General features: G+C 36.1%; 1 non-coding gene across 1 annotated transcript; it reads left to right on the top strand.

The window, feature by feature from the left end:
* Positions 1-4,734: 4,734 nt before the first annotated feature.
* Positions 4,735-4,841, top strand: LOC121029042 (U6 spliceosomal RNA). The gene has a single exon (XR_005789549.1). It is a non-coding gene; the product is annotated as a U6 spliceosomal RNA (small nuclear RNA).
* Positions 4,842-7,123: the final 2,282 nt, after the last annotated feature.

The raw sequence follows: 7,123 nt of genomic DNA, 5'->3' as shown, positions 1-7,123 counted from the left end.
GCATATATTGTAAGAATCAACAAGCTAAGTCATCAGTTCCAAATGGGATGAACTCTTCCTGAGGGCCATGGCAGAGCAAATTCTTAAAGGGGCCCTCCCTTCCTGTGCCACCTATCCACCTTCATTCTAGGTGACCAGGGCTCTCATCTGACTCTGATTGTCTGAAGCCCTCACATGATACCAGTCCCCTTTGGTTCAATATGCTCATTTATTATAAGGAAAACAATTATCCAAACTCCACCAACTTCACACGATTTTTTTGTGGGGAATCAGATAAGGTAATTTATGTGAAAACACTCATAAAAGTGTAAAGTGCAGTTCAAATGTACATAATGCTTTAAATTGTGTTATTTTTAAATTTTTAATTCAAGTATAGTTAATATACAGTGTTCTATAATTTTCAGGTGTACAATATGGTGATGATTCAACAATTCTATACATTACTTAATGACCATAATGATAAGTGTACTCTTAATTCCTTTCATCTATTTCATCAATTACCCCACCCATCTCCCCTCTGGTAACCACCAGTTTGTTCTCTATATAATTGAGAGTCTGTTTCGTGGTTTGCCTGTTTTTTCTTTGTTCATTTGTTTTGTTTCTTAAGTTCCACATATCAGTCAAATCATATAGTGTTTGTCTTTCTCTGACTGACTGATTTCACTTGGCATTATACTTTTTAGATCCATCCATGTTGTTGCAAATGGTAAGATCTCATTCTCCTTATGGTTGAGTAATATTCCATTATACACACACACACACACACACACACACACACACACACACACACATCTTCTTGATCCATCTATCTATCGATGGACACTTGGGCTGCTTCCACAATTTGGCTATTGTAAATGATGCTGCAATAAACATAGGGGTGGATATATCTTTTCCAATTATTGTTTTCTTATTCTTTGGGTAAATATCTACTAGTGGAATTACTACATCATATGGTAATTCTATTGTTAATCTTTTGAAGAACATCTATACTGTTTTCCACAGTGTCTGCACCAGTTTGCATTCCTACCAACAGTGCACTAGGGTTTCTTTTTCCCCACATCCTTGCCGATATTTATTGTTTCTTGTGTTTTTGATTTTAGCCATTCTGACAGGTGTGAAGTGATATCTCACTGTGATTTTGATATGCATTTCCCTAACGATTAGTGATGTATAGCATCTTTTCATGTGTCTGTTGGCCATCTGTATGTCTTCTTTGGAGAAATTTCTGTTCATGTCTTCTGCCCATTTTTAATTGGATTATTTTATTTTGGGGTGTTGAGTTGTATAAGTTTTTTATATATTTTTGATACTAACCTTTTATCAGATATGTCATTTGCAAATATATTCTCTCATTCAGTAGGTTGTCTTTTAGCTTCATTGATTATTTCCTTTGCTGTACAAAAGCTTTTTATTTTGATGTAGTCCCAACAGTTTATTTTTCCTTTTGTATCTTTTGCCACAGGAGACTAATTTAGAAAAATATTTCTATAGCCCATGTCAGAGAAATTCTGCCTGTGCTCTTTTCTAGGATTTTTATGTTTTCAGGCCTCACATTTAGGTTTTTAATCCATTTTGAGTTTATTTTTGTGTATGGTGTAAGAAAGTGGTCCAGTTTCATTCTTTTTCACATAGCTGTCCTATTTTCCCAACACCAAATGGTGTTTTTGTTATTATTACTGAGCATTTGGAGCATTCTGCTCCAAAATTACCTGCCCTCCTGACCATCCAAACTGCCATTCCTATCAATTAGGTCAGTAATCCAATTATGTGGCTATGGAAACTTACAACAACGTGTGAATGAATGATAATTTTTAAAAGAGCATCAGAATTGGTAAAATTTATGGGAAAAAGTGATTTTTGTATGTTAGTGTGCTGGCCATTTTACCACCATTATACAGTGAATGTTTAACAACCACTAAGAGAATTTTTATTTCGCCCACTCAATTTATTCCCTAGATCTCCCAGAGAAGTGTCTTCTCTTGGGATTTTGTGATTCAGAATTGGGAGAAAAAGACTGAAAAGAAGAGAAGTTCTTTGTTTATGGCTGAAGAAGGAGCTTAAGGAGAGTCAAGTAACTGAGAGTGGGTATGAGAGAAAAAGGGGTTTAAGAAGTATTGCTAAAGGCTATGTGTCCTCTTGAAATATCTTCAAGAATCACATACTACTGAAGAAACACATGTATTATAATCTGTTAGCTGTTCATGTTCATTCCTTAATTCAATAGTCACCTATGTAGGTATGCCAGTTTACTAGACACTGTTAGGAATCCAAAGACAATAGAATTCACTTAAGCCTAGTAGTAGATAAGCCCTTCAAAGGGCTTATCAAATATATGTAAAGAAATTGAGCATATTAGATTTTTGTACATTTTTAGGCTTAGATTGCTATACTACTTAATAAGACTGGACAACATGGGTAATATCTTCATATCAACATTTATTTAACACTAAACTAATACCAGATAATGTATTTTACCACTCTTCATGCATTATCCTATTTAATATTTACTCCAATCCTTTAAGATATACTATTGCACCTACATTCATACAAAAGGAAAACCAGGCTTAAAGAGGTGACATAACCTGCCACGGTAACACAGCTAGTATGTTTCAAAGCCAGGACTTGAATTTCAGACACTGACCTCTCAATCATTCACTGTACAATTTCATGCAAACCAGTCCCCCTGTTGATAAGTTGTACAGCAGAAGGGACTTTGATAAACTATGGTGAAGGATAGGAGAGTAGAGAAGTGGAGCCTTTACTTTCCCTTCTGTAATCAAATTGGCTCATCAAGCTCAGAAGACCAGAGTCACAACAGCCCCCAGTAGCTGTGAGGTTAGTGACAACTTTGCTTGTATGGCTAAAACACGTGAATAATGGAGCACCCAATGGTGCAGACAAATAGTTTTTGAAATAACATTCAAAAGGAATACAAAGAACCAATGCCTACATTCCTACAAACAAAAAAGGAAGCTGCCTACATGAAATTAGGTTAGCTGATTATGCTTAAAGCAGGGGCATTCCCTGTTACAGATATTATTGTAACTGGTAGATTAATTCATGAGTTATTCCAAACTTAGATATTATGATCAGATACAACCAGATCTACATAGATGTCTCTCCCTTAACAACAATAGAAAGGAACTCTTTAAAAAATGTAATCAAATAAATTAATACACAGAATGATGTCATGGGTAAAGTATAAGAAATTACCAAATATTTATCTGATTTATATACTGTATAGTCTACTACTAGGCTTAAGTCAGTTCTATTGTCTTTGGATTCCCAACAGTGTCTAGTAAACTGGCATACCTACATAGGTGACTACTGAATTAAGGAATGAACATGAATAGCTAACAGATTATAATACATGTGTTTCTTCAGTAGTATGTGATTCTTAAGTAACAATTAATACCTCCTTTAAGGAATAACTAAATTTTTCCAGGCCCCTGTGGCTCGGCTCAAGGTCACAGTGGTGACAATGGGCCTCTCTTGTATCATTCTTAGGTTTCACATTTGCCGTTACATAGTAAGACGTTATTTGCTAATAGCATATTAATAAACAGCTTCTTAAACACCCTCTGAATTTCTAGAAGCCCATTTTCTATTGTTCAAGGCTCTCTACCTTAACCACTGCTATTATGCTTTTTCTTCCCTATTGTTCTTTGTGCCAGGTTCAGAGTCCCATGCATACATTACTCATTAATTTATGTTCACTATCTTTGTGTGTAAGATCAGAGTCTCTGTATTTAGAGAGGGCTGATGCAAATACTTCCTGCTGAATTTTTGTGTAACCTAAGACAAATTGAACATTTACATTTAAGAAAAAATTTTCTCATCTGTAAAATGGAAATAATAATAATAATTATTATCATTATATATCATCTTTTCATAGCCTATCTCATCTTTGCTCATATTCTGTGGATTATGCCTCCATGATACTAAAAATTATTCCCACCTGAAAATGCGCAACACAGGGGCTTTATTGTATCGCTATACCTGTCATATTAAACACTTCCTTAACTGGAAAACTCAAGAGTACTGTTAAATTTAAGTACTGCATGGTCAGTTAGCATTAAGTGGACTTGGCTTTTATTGATTTCAGATTAGTTTAGAAGGAAAGAGGACTAGTGGACATGAGGCATGTGCACGAACATTTTAAGAAGAATAGGATGAAGTGGGAGGAGAAGATGAAGGTACAGACCCTGGTCGTTGCAAGGACAGTACCGGGAATTAGATCTCACTGGAAGGCTCAGTGACCTAAGAGAGGGGACACCACATAAAAAAAGAAAGAGAATATGACAACCAACATTTTTTTTCCATCCTAGTTTTACCTAAAGCTCTCCTGGCATAGGTAAGAACAACAACAATAATAATAGTAACAGTGATAGCTAACATTTACTGAGCAATTATTGTATGGCTGACAAGCACATAGAAGTGTTCCATAAGAGTTAAAATTTCCAAGATTCTATTCTTTAGTCCATAAATACATAGTAATATTTTTAGATCATATATTCTGATTTAAGATTCTGCAAATGTGGTCATTATAAGGTTATGATAAGTCACAGGAATAAGCTTCATATGCTTCCACAAGGGGATTTTGCAAGCAGGATATACCAACATACTGCAACTGAGAACAGCAACACATGAAGACCTAGATTGGAATAAAAGAAAATTCAGCTTTGTTCTATTCCCCCCAAAATGATAGAATAACTGTTCATAGAAAATACTCCTGTGCTCACTTCGGCAGCACATATACTAAAATTGGAACGATACAGAGAAGATTAGCATGGCCCCTGCGCAAGGATGACACTCAAAATCGTGAAGCATTCCATATTTTTAAAAAGGCATTGAAATCCAAGAGGCACAGAGAACTCCCTTCAGACGTAACTTGAATCGATCTTCTGCACGACATATCATAGTGAAACTGGCAAAATACAAGGATAAAGAGAAAATTCTGAAAGCAGCTAGAGATAAACGTGCTCTAACATATAAAGGGAGACCTATTAGACTCATGATTGATCTCTCTACTGAAACTTGGCAGGCCAGAAAGGAATGGCAGGAGATCTTCGATGTGATGAACAGAAAAATATACAGCCAAGAATCCTTTATCCAGCAAGTCTGTCATTTAGAATAGAAGGAGAGATAAAGGTCTTCCCAAACAAACAAAAACTGAAGGAATTCGTCACCACTAAACCAGCCCTACAAGAGATCATAAGGGGGATCCTGTGAGACAAAGTCCACAGACATTGCTACAAGCATGAAACCTACGGACATCACAATGACTCTAAACCCATATCTTTCTATAATAACACTGAATGTAAATGGACTAAATGCACCAACCAAAAGACATAGGGTATCAGAATGGATAAAGAAACAAGACCCATCTATTTGCTGTCTACAAGAGACTCATTTTAGACCTGAGGACACCTTCCGATTGAGAGTGAGAGGATGGAGAACTATTTATCATGCCACTGGAAGTCAAAAGAAAGCTGAAGTAGCCATACTTGTATCAGACAAACTAGACTTTAAATTAAAGGCTGTAACAAGAGATGAAGAAGGGCATTCTATAATAATCACAGGGTCTATCCATCAGGAAGAGCTAACAATTATAAATGTCTATGTGCCGAATACTGGAGCCCCCAAATACATAAAACAATTACTCACAAACATAAGCAACCTTATTGATAAGAACGTGGTAATTGCAGGGGACTTTAACACTCCACTTACAGAAATGGATAGATCATCTAGACACATGGTCAATAAAGAAACAAGGGCCCTGAATGATACATTGGATCAGATGGACTTGACAGATCTATTTAGAACTCTGCATCCCAAAGCAACAGAATATACTTTCTTCTCGAGTGCACATGGAACATTCTCCAAGAAAGATCACATACTGGGTCACAAAACTGCCCTTCATAAGTATACAAGAATTGAGATCATACCATGCACACTTTCAGACCACAATGCTATGAAGCTTGAAATCAACCACAGGAAAAAGTCTGGAAAACCTCCAAAAGCAGGGAGCTTAAAGAACACCCTACTAAAGAATGAATGGGTCAACCAGGCAATTCCAGAAGAAATTTAAAAATATATGGAAACAAACGAAAATGAAAATACAACAATCCAAATGCTTTGGGATGCAGCGAAGGCAGTCCTGAGAGGAAAATATGTTGCAATCCAGGCCTATCTCAAGAAACAAGAAAAATCCCAAATACAAAATCTAACAGCACACCTAAAGGAAATAGAAGCAGAACAGCAAAGACACCCCACACCCAGCAGAAGAAGAGAAATAATAAAGATCAGAGCAGAAATAAACAATATAGAATCTAAAAAAACTGTAGAGCAGAACAACGAAACCAAGAGTTGGTTTTTTAAAGAATAAAATTGATAAACCTCTAGCCAGGCTTCTCAAAAAGAAAAGGGAGATGACCGAAATAGATATTATCATGAATGAAAATGGAATTATTACAACCAATCCCTCAGAGATACAAGCAATTATCAGGGAATACTATGAAAAATTATATGCCAACAAACTGGACAACCTGGAAGAAATGGACAAATTCCTAAACCCCCACACACTTCCAAAACTCAATCAGGAGGAAATAGAAAGCTTGAACAGACCCATAACCAGCAAAGAAATTGAATCAGTCATCAAAAATCTCCCAACAAATAAGAGTCCAGGACCAGATGGCTTCCCAGGGGAATTCTACCAGACGTTTAAAGCAGAGATAATACCTATCCTTCTCAAGCTGTTCCAAATAATAGAAAGGGAAGGAAAACTTCCACACTTATTCTATGAAGCCAGTATTACTTTGATTCCTAAACCAGACAGAGACCCAATAAAAAAAGAGAACTACAGGCCAATATCCCTGATGAATATGGATGCCAAAATTCTCAATAAGATACTAGCAAATCGAATTCAACGGCATATAAAAAGAATTATTCACCATGATCAAGTGGGATTCATTCCTGGGATGCAGGGCTGGTTTAACATTCGCAAGTCAATCATTGTGATACATCACATTAATAAAAGAAAAGATAAGAACCATATGATCCTGTCAATCGATGCAGAAAAGGCCTTTGACAAAATCCAGCACCCTTTCTTAATAAAAACCCT

The sequence above is a fragment of the Herpailurus yagouaroundi genome, unplaced genomic scaffold (genome assembly GCF_014898765.1).
Source record: "Herpailurus yagouaroundi ecotype Mexico unplaced genomic scaffold, PumYag 100, whole genome shotgun sequence".
NCBI classification, from domain to species: Eukaryota; Metazoa; Chordata; class Mammalia; order Carnivora; family Felidae; genus Herpailurus; species Herpailurus yagouaroundi.
The sequence above is the reverse complement of the archived record's forward strand: the minus strand, read 5'-3'. Positions and strand labels throughout refer to the sequence as shown.